Source organism: Pleurodeles waltl, chromosome 11 (genome assembly GCF_031143425.1).
Source record: "Pleurodeles waltl isolate 20211129_DDA chromosome 11, aPleWal1.hap1.20221129, whole genome shotgun sequence".
Classification (NCBI taxonomy): Eukaryota; Metazoa; Chordata; class Amphibia; order Caudata; family Salamandridae; genus Pleurodeles; species Pleurodeles waltl.
Genome location: NC_090450.1, coordinates 139783440 through 139808214, shown reverse-complemented (window position 1 = coordinate 139808214; position 24775 = coordinate 139783440). Strand labels below are relative to the sequence as shown.

The 24775-nt window shown below is 44.3% G+C and overlaps 1 protein-coding gene across 1 annotated transcript in view; it reads right to left on the bottom strand.

The window, feature by feature from the left end:
• The window catches only part of LOC138265505 (ankyrin repeat domain-containing protein 65-like), a 98918-nt gene that overhangs the window by 43910 nt on the left and 30233 nt on the right, over positions 1-24775 (bottom strand). The gene's annotated exons all lie outside the window — the stretch shown is intronic.

Below are 24775 nucleotides of genomic sequence, written 5' to 3'. Positions count from 1 at the left end.
CAAACAAGAAATTATACATTAGAGTACACAATCGGCATTGAAAACTACTGTTTAAGGATTTTCCTCAAAATCAACACTGTTGTTTCCTTGATGTCTGAGAGCCTTAAGATTCAACTTTTGTTAGAATTTAGTTCTGGAAATATGTTGGAAACAGAGATTGCTTCACCCAAGAGTATAATTGCCACATATCTGGCATTCTTTTCCTGTGTATATTCTGGGAGCAGTTCTCTGAATAGATTTAAATACCAATCATGCTATCTTGCATGTGAAGCACTGGTTAACTGTCAGATAAAGTAGTGATCTGCTGTAATGTGACCCAATTTCTCAGGTAATGTGCAACCATTGAAGCCAGGTTTTGCACATGTTGCAGCCTGGATATTTGAATCATTGTTGATTATTTTATTATATGTGCTTAGTTTTATTAAGAGCACTCAATGCCGTGTTGGAATCAGAGCACTTTCTAACAGGAATATACTATTATTAGTTCACATGCACAATATTTTATATAAATTACATTGAGCATCGGGGGCACATGGGTACAGTAGTCAAACAGAGTGCAATTTATCACAGAGTGAAACACAGTTATCTATTAGGTACAATACAAGTAGGGACTTCTACAGCATGGCATTTCTTTAGATAGACATAACTTTAGCGTTTGCCTAGCTAAGAGTTTGGTGGGCACACAGATCAATTTATTAATAAAAAACAAGATGGAAAGTAAACAATGGTTTTGATAATCAGAAAACAATAATAAAGTAGACTCAGCCAAACAGACATCAAGGAAACAGACAAGTATGTAATTAATAAGGATCTCGATGTATCAACAATACAGCTTATGTGGATATGATTAGAGTGGTGATGATAATAAAACTATTGGCAAAGTATACTTCAAGTATACTTTAAAAAGCAAAACGACAGATCTAGACATACATGGATGGATTGCTATCTAGACTTATTTTTCAGCATATTATGATCTAGGAAAACATTCTTGCAATTTATGTATTACGAAGTCGTAAATATCCTTAATCTTTTCGATTAAGTTGCAAAAAGGCCCATCTTTTTCCATAGATGGATTGAGACATCTTGTAATGCTAAACAACTGGATAATTAGAGACGGTTTATTAGAAGATTATTAGATGAATTCTAGGCTTCATATCTAAATTTTCCTTAAGAAAAAGTACAAGTCTTACTTACTCAAATCAGCATTTTTCTTTATTCTATTCCTTTACTTCTGCCCACTGCCCCCCCCACTATACTATATTCTGTCCCACAAACCCTTCTTTTAGATGATTTAGGTAAGTAACTGTGCTAGAACAACCATGTCTGTCTTCATCCGGGGCATGGCCAAGATGGCAACCGGAGTGGCAGCGTAGTTTAGAGCTCCGTTTCCGGCCAACGAAATCTCCTGCACCCAGGCAATCACCGGCTTCCCCCGGCAGATCGCCGCAAATCCTGTCTCCCCGGACCGCTTCAGAAGGTGATGAGCAGTGGCAGGGAATGATCAGGAGAGGAAACTACGCCGCAGCTACGGCGCGGTGTGTGCCAAGCCTATGTGGCCCGCTGTGACAACGTGCGCCAGCTCAGGGGAGCGCGTGGGAGGACGCTGCTGGGGCCAGATGCCGCCCCACCTGAGGTGAGCGACCGGAGGCAATTGAGGGGCGAGGGACCTGACGCAGGCGGTGACTGGAGGCGTGTGGTAGTCCCGCACCCGCGCGGATGGAGGATCGAGACCTGGGGATTGAGCCTCGGCGGCACTCTTTGGGCCGCGGCCTGTGCCGCACCGAGCAGCAGAGGTGCTATACGTTCATAGCCTCGAGTGGAGGAAGTGCCTGCTACACGATTGGTGACCCGAAGGGCATGGCAGTGCTCGGGTCCATCGAGGCTCGACTCGGCAGCCAGGGGCTAGTGGACACGACTTGGCATTGCGGTCTGGGGGGAGTTGTGAAACTCTGTTGGGCCCAGATCGAGGGGCCCAGTGAATAGTCTCTGTGCCTCCCCAATGGAGATATCGTAATGCGTCTGTGAAGCACTACATTTCGACTGTACTGCAGTTTGGAAGACACAAACTATCGTAGGCGCGCACCACCCCGGGAGCCACGGACCTCGACCAGCCCTATATAGTGGTGTTCCTCGGCGGTGACCAGAGCCCTCGTTGTGTTCTGTCGATTCTCTGGGGGTCGCTCGCCTCCACCACCATGACGGCCGCGGTTCGCGCCACGCCGACTGGTGCACTCTTAGAAGGGCAACCCCTCAGGGACTGCCCCAACGTTCAGTGTCTGAATGGGCAAGCCGAAGCCTGCTAGGACACCGGCGGCGACCATGGCCACCCCAGAAGCCTCACCTGTGGGCCCTACAGCAAATGGTTGCCACGCTACACATTCACACATCGCAATTTGAAAAGGTGGTACAGGCCATATTGGACACCAAAAACACTCTGGAGGCGAAGATTGACCCTGTGACACTTGATGTTAATTTACTACATGCAGACCACCGCACGCTGACTGAGAGAGTCACTGAAACAGAGAAAGAAGTGGCTGAGTGGCACCCGGCCATGAAGGAACTTCAAGAGAAGATGCTTCACTTGTCTACGGAGGATGTAGAGGGGAGGTCGCGGCGTAGAAATATCCGTCTGGAGTCCGGGAGCGAGTAGAGGGCTCCAACGCAGAACTATTCCTGGAGTAGTGGCTGACTGATACGGTTCTACCGGACAAAATACAGAAATTCTTCTTGGTGGAACAGGCACACAAAAAGCCGGGCAGGCCCCCTCCACCGGGAGCGCACCCCTGCCCATTAATAGCCCGCCTGCTCAATTACCGAGATAGGGATCTGTGGCTTCAGCTTTTCCGCAAAGAAGGGCCGCAGAAATTTTAAAATGCACTCATCTCAACCTACCCAGAATTCACAGCTGAAGTCCAAAAGAAATGCAGCTCCTTCTATCAGGTGAAGCAACACCTTTGGGAGCATAACATCAAGTACGCCCTCCTGTATCCAGTGAAACTACGGGTACATGATGGCCCCAAAGTACACATTTTCACCTCCACAGAGGACGCCTGGACCTGGCTCCAAGCCAAAGGATAGGCAACCTACGTATCCGGAAGAGTCTGGGGTGCAGTGGTCGACCCCCAAAGGGAAATGTAAACGCCGGACACAGATGAGAACCAAGCCCACTCCGGCTCAGGCGGTGGCGGAGCGTTCTCGTTTGCTGCTTGAGACCACACAGTTTGTGTCTACGGGAGCCCATGGACACAGACATTGACCAGGGAGACCGATCCGACTCTGAGGGCTCCCCCTGTGGCCCGCTGCTCACCCCATGTTCGGCAGATGATATATGAGTTAAGCTCCTTGTATTGTTGAGAGTTACGTTCTGGTGGACCCCCCTGATAACATTCTGATTGGAAATCTGGGCACACGGGGAGCAATGTCGGGTCCTTGGGCTGCCCCCCCCACCCCGGAGACCTTGGCGGTGCCACGGGAGGACAGGACCTGAGCTGATATCCGGATGGCCGGGAGCATGGGTCTAACTGCCTGGCTTTCACCCCTGTGCCTCACTCCGTATGGACCAGTTGTTCCCCACACCTGCTCACAGACTGCTTTCTGTTTTTGGTTATATGTTGTTAATGACTCAGGATGTTGGTTTCCTGTTGGACTCGTCTAGGTTTTTCCTTTTATATTTTATTTGGTTAATTTTGTTATTGCCACTAATCATTCTTAGAGAGAAGAGATGGGGGCGCGACCACAGACAAAGGAGTGGTATTGCATTCCCCAGAGTGGGCACATATGGGCCTTGTTGGGATGGGTGCAGGCCGGACCCCTCGGGATCCCTCACAGATTCACACTATTACACGGACAAAGCTACACAGACACAAGCACACGCTATAATGTGATCCCATGGAACGTCAGAGGTATGGCCACACCGCGTCAGAGACAGTGCATTCACACTTACCTGAGGCGCCATCTGGTGCACACAGCAATGCTGCAGGAAACACACTTGTCGGAGTCCACCCTTGGGAGGCTACGCTCTAGCTGGAAAGGCCAAACCTTTGAAACCACCTCCTCATCCTTTGCCTGTGGCGTGACAATCTGGATTGCCCCCCGGAGTACGCTACGAGGTTGACCACACACAAGTGGACCCCAACGGTAGATGTAGTAACTGAGGGCTACCTTGATGGTGCCCCACTTTCCCTAGTGGCACTATACGCACCCAATACTAACCAAAGATGCTTCTTGAATACGATGACTGCTGGGCTGCTTCAGGACCCTGTCAGGGAGAGCCTATGGAGGGGAGACCTTAACTGTGCCCCCGACATCCACCTTGACCGCTCCTTCCCCCCACTACCGACTGTGCTGAGTAGACACATTTCTCATGAGTTTGAGGACTGGAGGGGGGAAAATACCTTATGCGACTTATGGCGAATGGGACACCCAACAGAGCGTAAATACTCTTTTTACTCCCCCGTCCGTGCCCTTCACACTAGAATAGATCTGATTCTAGCACCGTCAACGATGGTGCAAAGCGTTCACAGCTCTGATTACCTTGAACGCACTGTGTCAGACCACTGTCTGTTAAGGGTGGTTTTAAGATGAAACCGCCCGAACATACGGATACCTACGTGGCGCTTGCAGGTCGATGCGTTGTCTGACCCCTCTTTCGCGAACAGCTCGCCACATGTTTATCTACTTAGCTTTCACATAATAAGAAAACAAAAGTGCACCGAGTGACAGAATGGGACGCACATAAAGTACTAGTGGTGGCCACTGCATGGCCGCCTCTGCAGGGGTCCGACAGGTATTGGTCCGGGAGCTGGCTGAATTGGAATCTACCATGCAGACAGTTGAGATTTCTGTGGCCAGGGGTGAGGTACCCCTCGAGGAGCTTCACCCCTTGCGGGCCAGATATAGGGAGGCTGTCGCCAGACTAGGCACACATGATTACAGACATTACATGACACGACAATATGCGGAGGGAGACAGATCAGGCCGCTTGTTGGTTTGGCTGGTCCGAGATGCACCCCAGCATTCACCCGTAGGGGCAATTAGGGTGGAATCGGGCGTGATAGTGAACACCCAAGTGGCGATAAATAAAGCTTTCTACGCCTACTATCAGAAGCTATACACGATCCTCCCTCCATCAGGATGGGTATCTGCCTTCCTGGACTCTCTTCCCCTGAGGCGCTTGCAACCGGAGCAGGTGGCTGCACTAGACGGCCCCATTTGCATGGAAGAGTTACGTCTTACACTTACCCAAATGGCCCTAAACAAGGCTCCTGGCACAGATGGCTTGCCAATAGAGTATTATGTGACACAGGCGAGCCACCTCTTGCAGCCCATGCTCGCTATGTTCAATGAGGCACCCGACCGTGGGCAGCTACCGAGCTTTTTATGTGAGGCCCTCATAGCAGTGCTCCTGAAGACTGGCCGGGATCCTCTAGATGTCAGGTCATATCGCCCGCTCTCCCTGCTGAAAACAGACTGTAAAGTACTGGGGAAAATCCTAGCTAATAGACTCCTCCCATTTATCCTGCAACTGATCCATGAAGATCAATCCGGATTTATACCGGGCAGAAACACCTTCCTGAACATCAGGAGGCTACTTCGCATATTGCACAACTCGGGGACTTACCATCGTGGAGTAGCCATATCGTTAGACATTGAGAAGGCGTTTGATACTCTGATCTGGGGCTTCCTTATCAAAACGCTGGGTGCAATGGGATTTGCCAAGGGGTATTTACCATGCATCACTACCTTATACTCTAATCCTTCGGCTCGGGTTATGACGGGGCAAATCATTTCCGGCCCATTCCCCATATACAGGAGCACTAGACAGGGATGTCCGCTCTCTCCACTTCTGTTTGCCGTAGCTATAGAGCCCCTGGCCGCCAAGCTTTGTAATCATGCACGCCAATGAGGCATTCTGGAATTACACACACTCCACATTATATCTCTATATGCAGACGACGCCCTGATTTACCTGCGAGACCACGTGGTCTCCATGCCGGGGGTAATGGACGCACTAGATTCCTTTACCAAAATTTCTGGCCTGCGTGTAAATTGTTCTAAATCCTGTATATTCCCCTTAATTCCTGTCCCCCTAGTTCTTCAACCAAACCTACCAGGGTACCACTTACCATGGTGTCATACCACCTTTAATTATTTAGGAATTCATGTGTATCACTCGATGGAGGACATTAAAGAGGACAACATAGACAGAATTATTCGGTCTATACGGAGTTCGCTTCCCTTTTGGGGATCTCTCCCTTTGCGCCCATGGGCAGAGTAGCTATAGCCAAAATGCTTATCCTCCCTAGATTATTATACCATTTTGCAGCACTACCAGTAGTTCTCCCTCGCTCATTCTTTAAGTCTCTACAGAGTATACTAAATGATTTATTATGGGGAAAGGACAGACGTCGCGTGGCGTTGACCACAACACAATATACAGCGGACAGTGGGGGCCTAGATATGCCTAACTTTGAATTGTATTACGCTGCCGCCCAGTTACAGTGGCCTATTAGTTGGACAGGGGAACATCACACAGCAGAGAAGAAAGAGATGCTGGATACACTTGCCCCTACACCACTGTTGGCCTGGTTATCGGAAAGGGCATGCTCCACACCCAGGGGTAACATTATACCAGATACTGCTAAGACATGCTGGCTGCGTTACCTACATGGTAAGGGTCCTAATATGCCATACTCAGCTCTGATCCCACTGCTACACTTGCCTAGAGCCCGCGACCTGCAGGGGCACCACAACATGGCCCCCTTGCGAGAGGCGGATCTTGAGAAAGTGGGCGATTTCTATTCAGAAGCTGCACTACTAACGTTTAATGAACTAGTAGAAAATACGGGGATACATGCAGGCGCCTTTCTGACATATTGTACAATACGACATTTACTGTGACTAATGTGGGACATGGGAGATAACGAACCGCAGACATCACAGATTCTCATGCTGACCCTATCCATTAAGGGCACCAAAAAAGTGATAACACAGATATTCACAATGCTACTGTCGGAGGCCTGCCCGAGACTGGAACTTACACGAACTCGCTGGGATGCAGTACTCCCTACTCCCCTGTCGCAGACAGCTTGGAAAGCTGCACTTTCCTCCGTTAAATGCCTCTCACTGAACCCTAGGCTTCGCTACACCCAATTTAATTACTTACACCACTCTTACTTGTCTCCCTCCCGCATAAAACGCATGTTCCCCACATCGGACCCCACACGCCCTCGATGCGCGAAGTCACTAGTGGACTTTTATCATATGTTCTGGGATTGTCCTCCTCTGGCGGCGGCATGGCGACACATCACCGACACAATTGCGAAAATTACCGACCATGCCCTGACGCCATGCCCAGAGTCCTGCCAGCTGAGACTGCGTCGTCGCGCCAAGGGAGACAAACAACTCCAAAGATTTATTGACTTGACTTTCATAACGTTTAAAAGCTTAATAGCAACTCATTGGAAGGTCCCACACGCTCCTACCTAAGCCAAGTGGCTACATGACCTGCTTCAGTAGTCCCACGCTGAGGCCCAAACCCTACTGCTCTTACATTTCAGGGGGTTGTCAGATGGAGGCTATGAACTTTGGGAAGCTTTCATTGAACACATTGAAGCTAAAAATGATACATGCCCCCCTGAATATTCCGAGGCCACCGCCACCTCCTTTAGAATAGGCACAAAGCCCCTCTGCAGCCGGGACCACCACACGCTGCTGAGGAGAATACACCTGCTCCCCCGGGGAGTGCACCACCGCAGCTTGCGTGCCCACATATATGTTGCCACCTGGTCTCCCTCACTGGCCTCGGTTGCATTTGCTGAGTAGCGCATCGCCCACCAGTAGCGACGTGTGGTGTAGCTGGGCCCCTCTAGGGGATAAGGACATACACGCTAATTTACTATAGCACACTTGATCCTATCATCAAAGATGGCACCCCACCTTTGTAATTTGTAATTTATACTGGAATTTTAACTCTCCATATGTGGCATAGTTAAATGTTTTACTCTCCACTGTTCTACTTTTGATCGAAATATTCCTTATCTCTGTGCCTTCGTTTCTCATCTATTGTTGTATATGGTTGTCTCATCATGCTTGACTGTACCAAAACCAATAAAGAGATATATGAAAAAAAAGAAATCTTCATCCAAACAGTCCTTACTTGGCCAGGGCTTGTGGTTGAGTGGACTAATGCATCTAGTGCAGATATTTGTATTTCAGGTTTAAATTCTCGCATATCTACTCTGACTTTCTTCCTTTTCCTGTTGCTAAACTCAGTACCATTTTGTTGAGTGGCAATAAACATATATTTTTTCAGGGCCAATGAGCCTCTTGGGGTGAACATGGACTTTACAAATATTCATGTAATGTCTATAAACATATACCAAACACTAAGATCATCCGCCATGCAGTAGGCAACTTGACCTGAGCCCTGCAAACTCTCTGGAAGACAGGCACAATCTGAAATTAACATGATTTATGCCTCAGTCGAAAAAACAGTCCAAATGGATCCCCAGGATTCTGTCAATGGAAAATTTGTCTCACCATTTCAGATGATGGTTAACCAAATATCACAGACCACCCTCAACAGGCACAACTTCAGATCTTATGAAGATGTCGTACATGCCCTTAGCATGTACATGCCCGTACATGCCCTTAGCAAGAAATCTGCGAATTTTCGTCACACTGATATGACTGAACATCTTCTAGTGCAACATAAAGACTCCGATCCACTGGCCAGCATTATGGAAACTTCCATCAGTGATCCAGATACACTTGCACTTTTGGGGTTGTACTACTGGTTATCAACACCAGCATGTCGTGGTCAAAGAATAACACAGCCAGAATATTCAGGGACAAAATATTGAAAGGTAAATTCACATAGGAAAGTATAGCTGTACTATTCCTAACTCCACATCTATGTACCTTGAAGATAGATGTAACACCTCGGAACATATGTATGGACTTAGATGTGGAAAATCTAGACTTACCCGTCAATATTCTTTTAAAAATTTTGTCTCGATATTCAGTCTAACAGGTATTGTAGGTTCGATATTCAGGACACATTCCCATTTATGCCACCTAAGAGGTGACCCAAATACCCTGCGAGACTCTTGGAATTACCAACCGAAGCAGAGTCCGGAAACATGGGAATATATCGAGGACCAGATTTAGGATTTGGTGAACACAATATTGTATCTCAAACGTAATGGAATACCCTGCCCACCAAACCCTTGGTCCACTCGACCTCATATAGAGAAGGACAAACTTTAAATTCTGTCAATGGAGCCTCATTGTCTTAGTTGATGTAATATTTTCTGGCATGGCCTGCAGGAGTGGAAGTTGTTGGAGGAAGGATATTACACAATTTGTCCTATTTAAGACCTAGTGTTGAGGAACAGGAAAAACAATAAAGACCCTCACACCCTGGGAGAAAGACAGAAAGGCATAAGGTGTCATTTGGATTTTATTGCTAAATCCTGGCAAACTCGTCTAGATATGTTATATTACTGAAAAGATTTACCTCTGGATTTTGAGTTTTGTGATTAGAAAACTTAGTTAACACACTGTGTTTTAGATTTCTGCATGTGCAATTGTCACATTTTTATTCTAGAAATAGCTAATTGGTTGCTTGCCAAATGACTGTTGTGGTAAAACCACATCAAGCCCTTTTTTTGCAAATGTCAAATCTGTGCAAACGCTAAAATAGAGAGTTCTGATTCAGCTCACAATTTACACAGAGAAATGACTAATAGGAGCATTATCAAACAAAGATTTTGACTTGTAATGCTTTTCTGCCTCTCAGTCAGGTTTTTCATGGGAGGTTCTACCACTTTTTAGCTTCGAGTGTTTTTTTAAGCATTGCTGTTGTTCCACTGTTAAGATACTCTATATTTCCCTGAGTCTTGCTTGTATCTCTGGGATCTAACCATTAGTTTTTGATGGTTAGGGTAGTTATGACTCAACTGTGAGGGTGTGAGCTTAATGTTGAGGTGTGGCGGGCCAAGGCTGATTTACATACGCTTGGTCAGTGTCTGTTACAGTGTAGACAAGCTAACAACGCTAATTAATTTAATCATAACACTGTGGGAAAGGAAAATGTATAGTATGTTTGAAAAAGGTGGAATACAGTGAAATTTAAACTTATTTAATGCTATATAACAGCTTTAGTCAAAACACATATTTTTATGACCTTCACCAGTACACATCGCATTAAGTCTGCTATTTAAAAAGTGGTCTCTTATGATGATATCGACCACAGTGCATATGTTGAAGTACGCATTATGTTACTCCACATTTTCTTTCCAGAAGTAGCGCTTTCTTTCATGTTCTGAGAAAATGTCCTTAGATAACCAAAGGCCCACCTAGAAGTTATTTTTTACTGCACAAACGACGACCCACAAGCGGACTGAGTTAGATAGTTTTATTAAAAATGTCCTTACTTTCCTTATACAATTTATTATGAAAACGGAATGTCGCATTTATCTGATATCACCTATTGTGTGTCTTTCTGCCTTTGACCAAAAGACATGTGATTGGCTTATCCGAAATAGCATAAACTTGTTCCTTCATTTCATGGAACATGAGTACACACTATGCTATGGAGTGGGGTTGCAATGCATCTCGGTCTTGTATGGAGGGTTGATGATAGGCCAACAGCATCCTTGAGAAGGTCAGTTTGCTTCCTGTGCTGCAGAACTTTAGTGCAGTGGGCAAATGTTTTGAAATGAAACGCAGTCAAATCTTCAAAATGGTTACTGAAAACCACGAAGTAAGCGTATCCTCGTTTTAGAACAAGTTTACACTATAGTCAATGCGGGCTCGCCCACGTTGTTTAATAGAATGCAAGGCTAAAATATTACATTGAATCCTAGTCATTTTTAAATTCTCACTAATTTTCTGATTCACAAAGCATTTCGTCATTTGCTTTATTACATATTATCATTCAAACATAGAGCTCTGCTTTTAGGAAAATATAGGAAAGCTTTCACCTGAAGATTTAGCAGAATAAGCACATTTTCAGTTATCTTTAGAAATCCATTCCCTATTCTGGAGTGGTTTTATTCCACATCTGGCATGGCAAATAAGGAAAGTATTTTGCTGTTCAGAATCAGTGGCGGCCGGCAATTTTAGGAGGGAGTGGGGGTGGGAAGCACACTCACACTCATTCATTCACACACACACGCATATCCATTCACAACACTCATCAACATTCCAACACACACGCACACACCAAACATTCATTTAAAAAAACACACACACACTTACCTTCAGCTCAGAGGTCCCAGGAGAGTTGAGACTGCTGCCTTCCCTCGGAAGGCAACAGTCCCAACTCCGTCACAGAGTGGGATGGGGTCAGTGAGATTTCTGACCCCACCCCACTCTGTGACAAGGTGTCACTGATTGACACTCACCCTGGGCGCTTCAGGACTTAAACCTTACGTGCCCAGGTCGGATTCAAGGAGTGACGCTTCCCCTCCTCATCAAGGGAGAGGGCCTCGAGGCACCTTTGCTGGGCTGAGGAGGGAATGCCCATAGGAGCTCTGACCTCTTCAGACCGGCAAAGTTCAGCTCAGGCAGCCAGGAATCTGCACAAATCGCACACGTCCAGCTCCTGGCTGCCTGATCTGATCATGAAGACTGTCTGTCAGTCTGACCTTTGCTCAGCCTGACAGGCACTCTTTATGAGGGGCAAAAGCTGGGGGGGATTGGGGGGGGGCGTGGGCGTGGCCCCTCCGCCCTAAAGGACGGGCTGCGCCTGCTCAGAATATTATTTTAATACATTCAATGCCATTTGCAATTGAAAATATCGTTTTGGAATCCCTAATGTAAATAAGCAAACGAATTTTAAAGAGTGAGACACATTGACAATCAAGACCTACTTTACTGAAGATTTGTGCAAATGCTCGCACAGAGCAACATAAAATATAAAGTGTTTACTTATTAATGTAAAGGCTCTTCTGAGCAGTGCCAAATTGTGAGTGCCTAGAGATCATTTTTGTGCAGGAAACGGAATGCAGTACACTTAGAAAGAAGAAACAATAAGGAGAAATAAAATATTTCTCTTCATTATAGCTCTATCAAGAAAGAGTACAGTTTTGCAGCATTCACAGTTTTACTTGTCTTGGTAGATCTGGAAATATGTCACAATTAATTGGTGGATGCGTGGGAACACCCGGGCTCCACCCATGTAATGCTTTTCTGCCGAAGAATAATGCAGAGCACAGCTTGGGCAGCCTTGTTTTACTCCAGATTTACCAAGCCACGCAAGTCCATGCAAGGTAGTTTAGCATGGCTTGGTAAATCTGGCATAAGGATTGTGTTGCCCTTGCGTACCAATGATAATTCTGGGCCCCAGTGTATATGGAAACGCAACATTTCTAATTGACCAACAATAAACAGATACATATATCACAAGTATTGAACTACAACAAGGGCCAGTTAGACAGTACTGCCACATAAAAGTTAACTTTTACAGCATAACTACTTTAATAATGTTTCTTTTTCGCTTTGTGCTCTACGTGAGATCGAGAGAATAAAGAAATGCATTTTAGAAAGTGCCTTTGACCTGTCACTCTGTCACCCGAAATATCTCTATAAACTCTGCTCTAAAATAAAACAAGCTGAAATGAAGTTAAAAGGTATTTAAAAAAGTCCAGTCATGTTGAAATGTATATCATATTAGTTCAATACAACCCATACTTAATAAGGTAAAACACAAATAAGTGTAGGGTCCACATTTATTCTTCTTTGGAGTGTTATCAAATAGAAAGACTGTTTTGGTTTAATAAACCTGTGTAAATGTATTCTTGGTATCAGGTTACAGTGCAATATTGTATGCGTAATTTCAACCTTGCCTGACCCACTAGGGCCTGCTATTTTGTTCTAATATCGGAGACTGTTATCACATTGAATAACATTGCTGATGTTGATTCTGTACCATTGAAAGATGGTGCTTATGTTTCAGATCAGCAACAGTCTGGTTTCAATGTTGGTTGATTGGATTGAGGTTGAAAAAAGGCGTGCTTAGACAAAGTTGTCGTTGTGACAAAAGTCAAGGGAGCAGAAACACATCTGACGCCTGCTCTGCTGTAGCCCACTTCACACTACATTTGTGAACACTGCCCGGAATGCCGTTCCCGGTTTACAGACCGCTAGATATAGTGAATATTTAGCTCTTAGGCGCGAGCATCTCAACGAGCAGCTCCCGTGCTCAGGAAGCCTGCTGTATCACGCATGCTGTTTTGATACATATATTTATTATTTATTTAACCCGAAGTAATATTTACATTTGTTAAGCAGTCCTACAGAGTATCTATCTATTTTAAAAACCATAATGATTAGACATTTTTGTACAAAGAAACACACATATCTAGATGCATACATATAATCAAATTATAAATGTTTATATACCCAGGGACATGCAGTAAATTAGTGTTTGAGTATGGTGGCTATGTAGGAAAGAGCCAATTCTTGAGTAGTTTTCTGGAGAAAAGATAGTTATCCATGGATCTTATGTTTTGGGGTAATGAGTTCCACAGTTTGGCTTCTTGGACGGAGAAGAATGTGCCACCTATGTTTTTTTCTTGTGTGGTGGGATTTTGAGGCTAGGTGCTAATCTGTAGTGAAGGTTCCTTTGTTGAATGTATTTGGCGACTTTATTCCAGGTGAAAAGCTGTCTTGTTCCACGCATTGCTTAATGGGTGATACAAAGCATCTTGAAGGAGGATCTTCTGGCAACTGGTAACCAATGTGGGGCTCTCATTGCAGGGAATATGTGGGCTTGTGTCTCTTCTTGTAGGAGTAGTCTGGCAGCAGAGTTCTGAATATAGCTTTAGAACCCGCCGTAGCGGGCTCTACCGGCTATTAAAGGCCCGCTACCCGCGTTAAATGCCCGAGCCGAAGGCGAGGGCATTTAACAAGGGAGAGGGACTTTAATAGCCGGTAGAGCCCGCTACGGCGGGTTCTAAGGCTATTAGAACATTCTGCCACTCGGGGCAGAATGTTCTATTAAAAAAAAAAAATGTTCACTGAGCCCGAGGGGATTAAAATCCCCTCGGGCTCCGTGAGGCTTTGTTCACAGCTGCTGCTGTGAACAAAGCGAACATTGGAATGTTGGCGCTGCGGGCTTTTACCGGCCAGTAAAAGCCCACAGCACTCCATTGTTTTCAATGGAGCCCCCAGCATTCCAATGTTCTAATGTGTTGTAGTCTTTTCATAGTTGATAAAGATATCTGTGGTAGAGGCCATTGGCGTAATCAAGTTTAGACAGTACAAGAAGACAGTAGCCTGGACCCTGTGTGGAAATCCTAGGTGAGGAGATGTGTTGCAGAATGTTTTATAGTAATGAAGCTTGATATTTTTCATGGCCAGTCAGAGTGTGCAGTGAGTGGTTATGAGAGACCACTTACCATACATTAATGAAATGCTCTAGTCAAATCTAGATCTCATCAGTGTTGGCCAACAGAAAACAAGTAAGAAAGCTAGGTTTGCTCAATGGGAGTTAATCTGACATCATGAAGTGGTTGCGACTTTACCCCTTTATTTCTTCTATGACGTGCCCTCCATGATGCTGCATAAGAGTGTGCAAGGCTTGGATCTATGGACATCAATTCACCAAAGTGCCAGAGGTAGCGGAAGGGACATCAAAAGTCTTTGACTCTCAGTTTTACTCACACATGCATGCTTACACAAACACACGCACACTCTCTCTCATGTAAACACACAACCACAAGCACACATTAAAATATACATTCAAAATATTTTTTACTTACCTCAGCTGGCAGGGAATGTCATATTCCAGCTAGCTGTGCTCTATTTTTTTTATTACATTAATAGTGAATAATGAAATATTATTAATTATTAGTGTAATTACAAAAATTAAACGAGATACAAAGAATGCGCCCAACCCGAAGTTCATAAGGATGAGCTGCCACTGTGATCCTGGCATGGATTTTGCCACCTCTGAGCCCAGGGGTCAGAAAGGCAGTACAAGGTGTTGCAAGGGCTAGCCAGAGAGCCACTGGTGACCCCTAAATGACATCCTTGCTTGGATCACCTGGAGCCAGGTGTTAATGTTGGGGCCAACTATGACAAGCTGCCCGGAGGCCCGATGCATGGGAGGCAGGTTGTGAGGCCTACACATGCTGAACTGGCCAGGGCCACATAAAGGCTGTTGATGCAGCAGTGGACACCAGCTTTTGGTGCACATAATAGTATTGAAGATGCATGCTACATTACCAGATAAGTAACTGTCTGACCATGCATTCAGCAGCGTAAGCACTGCAACTTGCAGTACTAATAGTCAGGGTCGGATTGGAAAGAAAATATGCCCAGGCACCAAAATAAAAGTAGCCTATATTAGTGAATTATATAGTTAAACAATGGTCCATGTTTGCAAATTGGAACAGTTTTGAACGTGCAAAAACATGCAGTATAACTGTATTACAAGGTATGGAAGAATTCATGGATTTGAGATTGCTGCAGCGAATGTTTTTTTTAAGCTCTAGGAAACTAACAGGAAAAAGTGACCCAGAAGACCTTAAACAGGCCCACAAACAGCCCAAAAAGGACCCCCACCCTGACCTGTTACACTGCCATCATACCCTCCTAACAGACTTGCCCTTCCTGTCCTGGGCAACCCCTGTGCTGGTGCCACACCCACTGCCTCGCAGCCCCATAGCAGGTGATGCTGCCCCCTGCAACCGAGAGTATGGCTGAGCGGTCTCTTGTCTAGTCATTGACAGGCTGCACCAGGCCACTGAGTAGCTCTGCTACTGTCACAGTGCGCATAGCGCCCTGAGGTGGATTCAAGACCACGCAGCCTTGGCATTTGGCTTGCCGACATTTAATTGCACCGGCAGGGGGTTTCAAAACAGAGCTTTGGTCACTGACATTCACTGTATTACATATTAAGCACTGTTAGCTTCCATTGTCAGGTGGTGGGCGGCAGCATGCCGACCGGCAACATCATCACTCTGTCAATCTACTTCTCCACTTCAATATACTCATGGTGGTGCCCATTTGGGTTCAGCTGGCATGCACACCGTTGGCTGGTTGGCTTTGCTGAGCAAGTAATTGTTACCATGATTGATGAATGGCTTGGGGATGGATGACAGACGGTTCCAAATTTACAAAGATTTCACATAACACAATGCAGCATCCAAATATGCTGCACTACATTGGGCAAAGTAGAAAACTGTGCAGTACCATATCCGGAAATACTGGCCTACTCCTAGAGTCATTGTCTGCGGTGGTGTTCAATTAGGCTGCTGTGCGTGATCACATCCTCATGGCACAGTGAAGTGGAGAATGTGCCTAGGATTTCTATTAGAACCATACTCATCCAATGCAAATTGTGTGTACACAACCAGAAAAGGGTCAGACACATTGGATCTGTGCTGTGTACTGCAGCACTCAAGCAATGCACTGGTGTTTGGGTGAAATCAAGACACTCCCTTTCGTTTGCTCGTGTATTCACTAGTTGTTCATTTGTGACTAAAACGTTCAGTCATACTATCTTAGTTGAATGGGCTTTGCATCAACTATTCGTCTATGGGTATTTGCACTGAACTGGCCCAGAAACAAATCCCTTGGCACAAATCGACACAAAGTGGATTTTGAATACATGGCAACATTGTAGAAGAAGAAGGGGAGAGATTTTTTTTTAATTGGGATAATGTATTTTCCCAATTGGGTTCCGTTGAATCATAGGCAATTTCAGGCAGGGGACAGCCGGAAGGAAACAATTTTTTGGCTTAAAAAATCGCGAGTCTCCTACCTGAATTGGGTCTATTGGCATGCATGATTTTGCAGAATGGAAAGGCCAAATATACAATGGAAAACACGTTTGTCAGTGGATAGTAGAGCACTGCGCCTCTATGCACTACTTTGCTTTGCACTAGTGCTGGCAGAAAGGCCTGGTAAATATGAGTCCATATGTCACTAACTCAAGACTCACTGAAAAGGCCTACACGCACTGCATCACCTGCTGCTTTGGCAGGGAAGCAAGGTGGCTGCTCTCTCTTATTCCCCTACACAGGCATTGCCTTTTTAATTTGGGCCCATGCTTGCAGTGGCCAGCTTAATGGGTGATCATCAGGCCACACTCCCTCTATCCAGCCGGACTGGTCATGCCATCGCCAGTAAATTGTCAACACCAGCACGTATGACAGTCTGCTACATGGTGGCGGTGTTTGTCTAATTTAGCGATGAGCACAGAAACAGTTATTTATTAATTCAATATCTATTAAATGAGTAATAGCTATTGCCCAAGCCATTCTTATAGCTATGGTGCCCTGGAATCATTTTACCTGTCCCACTTCTAGATGTGTGAAAGTTAGGAGTTGTGTTGGAATTGTCATTAGCAGTGTTGGCTGGGGCAACGGGTAGTTCAAGCTACAGTAGCCTCCTGAAGAGGGCCCTGAAACTTATTATTATAGTTTTTTTTTTTACAAATTAAGCGCTGGTAGGCTACTGCTTTTTCAGCAAACTAAAGTCTACTGCTTTTTCAGATTCATCCCTCTGCTTTTCAGAAGGCTGGATATTGAATATGTTACTCTTAAAATCCCTCTCTCAGTAGAAAATTAACTTCCAACAAGTAGTATACTGTTGTGAAATGTATACCTCGCAGCTGTTGCTGGCGTTACTTACATCACGCACCGCACAAGTATGTTTGTTGATCAAGATTTGAGTTAGTGACATTAAAGCTGGCCACAGTGCACAAAAGACCGTCATTAATGTCATGACATTCATTCTTCATGGTGTCATCTGGACTAGAAGGCCTGTGGTCCTTTTCTTTGATTGGGATCCCAAAAATGAGAGTAAAATGATTTTTTGATGTAATTTTCTGACACATTATCATTAGGTGAATTCTTATGATTCGTTTTTTAACCCTTCGAATCATCCAACCGCTTATTGGTCACTGAGCGCTGACGTGTATGTCACTGGATATTATAGTGCGTTGTAAGATCATCATTTACTATTCTTTACACGTTATGGTTATTTCAGTTTAAAGTAAAAGCTGTGTTTAAACTGCAACATTTTCCCCATTTTTCCCCAAATATTTTTTTTAGAAGAATCACTAACCAGAGAGGTTAAAACTAAGGAACAACCAAGCTGCAAAAAATAAGGGAATTGAGACAGGGGACTAAGTAGGAAGACTAACATGAAGCATAGGAAACCAGGTAACATGAAACCCATTGGGAATGCAGAGGGCTTCCTAAACACCTCTGTATTGGTATCAAAGAAATATTGCATACACAGGAAAGACACTATATAAAACCAAACGGTAGGCCAAGGTGTGAATGTTTTCAGCTTAAAATAATGAGAAAGCAGAAAAAAAAGTGGGGTGTCGTTTCACAAAGACTAGAGGTGAGAAGTTGGAAATTTGCTCCCATAGTATTACTCCTATATTTAGGACAACTTCCTTATCTTTCCAGGATTTACAAGGGATTCTATGCTTACTTCAGTAAATCTATGCCAATTGCAGATTTACTCAAGAACTGAAAGGTGGACCATTTATGCGTGGAGATTTTCCATTGCGTGCAAATGTTCGTTAGAATACATAACACTTTTTCTACAAAGGACAAATATTATCTTAGCAAAGAAACCTTTGACCTACCCCTCCCTTTAAGTACGTAGGTGCTCCTTATTTACTCCAACCCTGGAAACACAGTTGCTCCTGCCTTTGACTGGAGCACATTTGAATGAGCAAGGTGCATATAAATGCCCACAAACAAACAAATGTATAAGCATTCGCCTACATTAGGAGGGCGGCAACCCAGAAATCTTTTCCTGACTTTACATATGCCAATACAGCACTTCTGAGCGTATAGGTGGAACTGCCATTTCATAAGTGTACTTTTTCAACGTAAAATTCCATCAATAGCCATTCTGGCCTTTATTGGGAGAAACCACCAAAAACTCTTGAAAAGCATCATGCTTGTTCGCAGACGATAGAATATTGAAATATTTAGTGAGTATCTCTTACTGCGTGTCAATAAAAGACTGAGTGGACTTTACCTCTGCCATCCTGACAGAATACCATCCACCAAATTTAGAGGTGCCTGGTGTCCCAGCTGTCATCTCTGTATATTGAAAGTTACTACCATGGCGGAGGTTCCCTTCAAGGTGCAAAAAGTATGGTGAATGGCCGCCATCGATTTTGGTTGCAACATTGTTTGGTTTTAAAATAAACTCTCAAATTGGGAGTTTGTTTTTGAAAAACAAACAACTAATGACTGCAACACCCTGATAGTTTTCTCCCAGGGTATTGGGCTATTCTCTTTGTTTCTGCTCCTCACTGCCAAGTATTTTATGGCAGAGATGGACAGAACTAAATGATATCACACACACTTCCATAAATACGGCCGGTAGTGGAATGCGTTTCCTCTGATGGCCCTTACTACATCAGGCTGTCAGAGGAATATTTCGGTTGAAGGAAGCAACAAGTACTCTGTTCACAGAAAGCTTACCGTGCAAGAGGTACCACATACCCTTTGCCCCCAGGTCGTATCACAATTTTATCTGCAGTCTACAGAAGGTAAACATGTCTCTGTTAGCTCTGATTTTGTTCTGTTGTTTCCACTGCCTGCCTGGCCCGAGACCAGGGACATCAAGCATATTGACATGGGTGCCAATGGGAAAGAGAGGGGCAGCAGCTATCGTCTCTAATAAACCCAGTGATATCCATAATGCCTATACCATCTGAGTGACTAGTAAACATACAGCTAAATATAAAGGTTTAGCAGACAGATAACTGGTTCACTGTGCAAAAAAGGAAACAAATGATAAAAAAAATGACAGTGCTGAAATGTATTAGCATACACGTTAATCTGTTAAATTCCAGAGATGTGCATACACTTGCCAAACCTTGCATCAGACTGAGCAAGAACATTCCGGCACTCTGACATTATCAGTGGGCCACATTTGTTAAAAATAATCTGTTCATTGAGATTTTGTAAAACATTTAACTAGAAATCGGAAACATTCACTTAATACCGCTCCGTGTATGTCCACAGGCCTCATGTCCCCCATTACCCAGTTCTTAACAATCTTTAGCATACTCAAGTTATACAGTTTTCTCCTGGTACTGTTGCCAGCCTCCCCTCACCCTCTCATGCTTTTGGGGACAACCCGGGCGTCATATACCAGTTTTTCCCTTATACAACATGGGTCCATTTCGGAACACCACCCTCCAATAGTGGAAGCCGTTGCCTGTCGCCACTGGCGGGCTATGTCTCTTTTTTGTATCACGAAGCACAGTCTTAGTAATGTCTGAAGGCGCGCGTGAATCCCTCATCACCAAGAATATTCCGGAGGGCCATTTTCTGCGTGAGACAGAACGAGTGGCCCATGACTGCTCCAGGTTTTACCTTGATTGAGTTCTAATAAGGGCGAAGGACGCCGCAACCCCATACAATATAGAGAAAAATCCCCCATTTCCACTCCACATCATAGGCAAGCCGGGTCATCTGTTGAGTTCATTATCCATAGCCCTTGCAAAGTCAATTATATGTGATGTAAATATTTTAAATTGTATGAGGCAGAACCTCGCAGTTATAGTGGCCTCTCTGGGGCTCATGAGAGCAGATGCCCGCTCATCATAATCAAGTCGCCCTTCTTGGGTTATTAATCACTTAGGACGTATAAAGAAAGGATACTCTGCCTTTGTTGGGGCGTAAACCCATGGACAGTTTCGCCTCAAAGGGGCGGAACTCTGAGACGTTGTCACACACTTGCAGGTACAGTTTCAAGACATGGCGCAGCTGCAAATAGCTGTAAAGTTGAGAGCGCACCAGCCCAAATTCACCTCGAAGCTTGGTAAATTACAGCGTGTCAGAAACAATCAGAGCACAATGTAGTGATCTCGAGGAAGTCCCAACCATGGAAACCCTCTAGCCACGAAACATTGGACATTAGGGTTCCATACCGCAGGGACATCTCCTGCATCAGCCTGCCCTACCAGCAGAGATCTCTAAGAGAGGATTCCAAATTTTCAGCACTGCCAGGTCAGAGGGGTGGGTACATGGTAGTATCTTGCCTCCGTGTATTAAATGAAGGGTGGGGTAACAGCCCATGAACCACCTCTCTAACTGGTAGGTCAGGTCGTCCCCGAGCTATAAATCCAGTCATTAAGGACCAATAGGTGGGAAGCACTATAGTAGGATAGAAGGTCACCATTGCTAATCTTTCATCAAATGCGGACTTGCAACACTTACTGTGGTCCTCTTCTCCAGACGAACAAAGTAAGAGCTGAGGGGAATTCTGCCAACGTTGACTATGACATGTAATATGGATAATTTTGTACCACGTACAAGAGGCTCAGGAGAGTAGTCGCTTTCAGCAGCGCTACTTGGCCAAGTATGGATAACCAGTGGTCCACCTTAGCCAGGCTTCAATGGTACAGGAATATCTTTCATCAATTCATCTGCTAGGAGTATCGAGCTCCATTTATTGACTACTGGCCACAAGTTGGAAATTTTTAGGGAAATGAGGCAGGACATGATTTTAGCAAAATGTTCACCTCCCCTTTGTTTTAGGGCACTAATGTGTAGAGCTTGAACCCCACCCAGCTTTTCTTTCAGTGCTGTAGTAGGAAATGACTTCTCTGAAGATCTGTCCTACCTTGGTGAATCCAGAACTACAGGGTTCCTCTGATGAAGAAATGAGGGAGTGCAGACATTGGTAATGCTCTAGACACCAAATTAGATGTCGATTTTGGAAGCCGTCACTAAATTTGATCCTAAACCTGTGTCTGGCATTTGCTGGCCTGAACTACACCGGACCGGAAGTATGTCAGAATTAGAGTCTGTTTATAACAGTTATACTTTCCAGAAAGCAATCCCAAAAGCCCAGTGCCTGCAGTTCATTGATTTCAATTCTACGAATTGTGGAGTGCATAAAAACTGGCTTCACTCTCCAAGTTTGAAGGAAAACAGGGTATTAACAATATCTGTGACTGTTTTTTAGGCATGTGTACATTTTTTATTATGTAGGTGAAATTTTGCATGGATCCCAATTAATGGCCTTTTTGTAATTCTAGAGTTTTCAGCCTTATGTTTTCGCCCTGGCATGGCTTTTCACTGCAAACTTGCAATATTTCCACGAGAGTCCCTATTGGCGCTGAAAATAGATGTGTCATTTCTTACAAAGTAACTTTTAACACACTTTCCCTGGTGGCTTTGGAACTAGAGAAATATTGGTAAACATGTTTTCAAACAATTTAAAAATGGCACAAAGGGCTTGATTTTTAAATGAAAATGCTCATGCAGAATTCCTACCCCCTTGATGATTTTGTACACTTCAGCAGTAATACTATATCATCAGTATTAGGCTGACTTGAATTCCGTATATATTGGGAAGAAGGGTGTCAAGCATTCTGTAAACACAGTATTTGCCAAACTCTTTCAATGTAGGAACAGGAGATGGACTCCTAACCATTTGTTAGCGATCTCGTACCTTTTTCCAGACTGTCCTTTTCAGCCATTTTGTTAGTTTCTATTCTCTTCTTCGCTGTCTATTCAGTCTTTCTGCCTCTGATTCTAATGAGGTTACCATGAATTCTCCAGTCCCAGTGATACTTCGTGTGCTTCTATGCTTTTGTGTCTCTTCCTACCACTTGTTACAGTTACCCAATTGCTAATCTTTTGCTACACTTTCTATTGTGTGTGGTCTAAAGTTTTTTCAATGCTTCTTACATCTACTTTTCTCCTTCCTGAGATTTGCCTTGCCTTCTGTAACCTTTTTCTTGTTACATGTGTTTTTAGTTCTTGTTGGTTGCTATAACTTAAAACAGCTGGTCAGTTACTCATTCTTCCAGCGTATTTCTTTGCATTCTCTTCCACCAACCTTTATAGTAGACACAGGCTCTTATAAGTTGGCATATTTTTTAGACTTAGTGAAAGTGCTTCATGCAATGTCCATTAAAACATCTGACCTCATAAGGCTAGTGAAGACATCTATGACTTGGTGGGGTTATCCACCCCTTCACCAAAGATAGTGTTCTATGTTGAACTTCAAGAAATATGAAAGAAGCCTTACTCTGAGATGACTGCCTCCCAGATATTGCACTCTGACAAAGACAAAGAATTGAAGGCTCTTGAGAACAACAACAGAAAAACCTGCATGTCCAGTGTCTCCCCCAAAGACATGGAAAAACTAGAACAGTGATGGTCGGGTGCATGTTTCACCAGTGACATTAGTTCAGCTTATGTGTAATCTACCTGTCCAAACAAAATTCAGCAAAGAAGCTGTGCTATAATATGGCAATGAGAAAAAAGGAATGGAGGAATGCTGAAGTTAATCCCAGTCACTAGATACTCTGGGATTCACAACACGGCCAAGGACCATTGATATTGAAGTTAGTCTTGGCCACATTCCACATAGACAGTCCAGCTCTAACTGTTCGATCACATCACCTGTGCAAGGAAGCTATAGGGACTGGAGACATGATTTTATGTTTTTGGGCCTGTGGACTTACATTTTTGTTAGAAAACATTCACTGGACTTTTCATTCCAAATATTTTGCAAACCCAATCCTCTTGTTTCTTGGTGAGAACCGCCTGGAGAAGGGATGCCCTAATTATCTTGACTTATGCAAAGATGGTGTAAACACCCAAAACAAAGTACTTTTCTTCTAAAAATAGCCTTCACGATGCAATGAACTAAAATACAGAGATGTACATAACTTACCAGTTCAAAAGCCCAGCTCTGGAATACAGGAACACACATCTGTTTGTCTTCTCACTGCGGGTTGCCTATTCCGCTTGCTTGGACTGCTAGATAATCTAAATTGCTGTTTTTAAGGGGAGGGTTATCAACTACAATGGTTGTCATGAAACATAATGTGAGCAACATCAACTGTGAGTGCTGTCTTTGATGGATTATTTCTTCCTACTACCCTTGGTGCATCAACAAGCTGACCTTAACCGAAGACACAACTTTGCTGAAGTGATTTCAGTAACTTTGATGACACCTTTCTTCATCTTTCATTTTGTTCACACCTTGTGTTAACAACTTCCTGGCTACTGCTTCTTGAGATCACCAAGCCCCTTCTGACTGATTTTCCACTACCTGTTGGTGCCTGGATGTGGCAACCCCTGTACGTTCCTGGAAATGCAGCACCATTCTGTTTAGGCTAAGAGCCCAAATGTAGTTTTAGTTACCATTGGAAGAGCACCAGGTGCATTCTAGCTTTTTGCAATCTCTTTTCGAAATGTGGAGATCTTTCAAGTACCGTGGGGCTGTGTGGTGGGGGGGCTCTGTGTTTGGAGAATGTTTTAGGTAGAACGACAATAACAACAGAAGCAAGCCCTCCATCAAACCATTTATGCACAGAACGAGAAGCCAAATTAATGTCAGAGGAATGAACGGGGGAGGCAGCAGAGAGACCTTAAAACCCTCAGCATTGATCTTAGACCATGCTGTGGACAGGGCAGAAGATGATGAGGAAGAAATATCCTTAGCCGATGTAAGACCAAATAAGTAAGTATTGGAGAGTCCAATATAATAGAGTTAGAGAAGAGGGTGTCCTACAAATTACCTCTTAAGTGTGTGGGACTATCCATGAACAAAGATAGACTTATGTGTATCAACAAAAGCAGCTGCAGTAATGCTGTATGGAGAGTCGAGTCAAAGCAGAGATTCAAGTCGCCAAGCAAAACAAAGGAGGATTATTTTAAAATGGTGGCAGTGAGATATAATACGCGCACAACTGGCAACTAACCCCACCTTTAACAAAGATACCAGGCTGCTTAACGTATGTGGGAAGCCCACG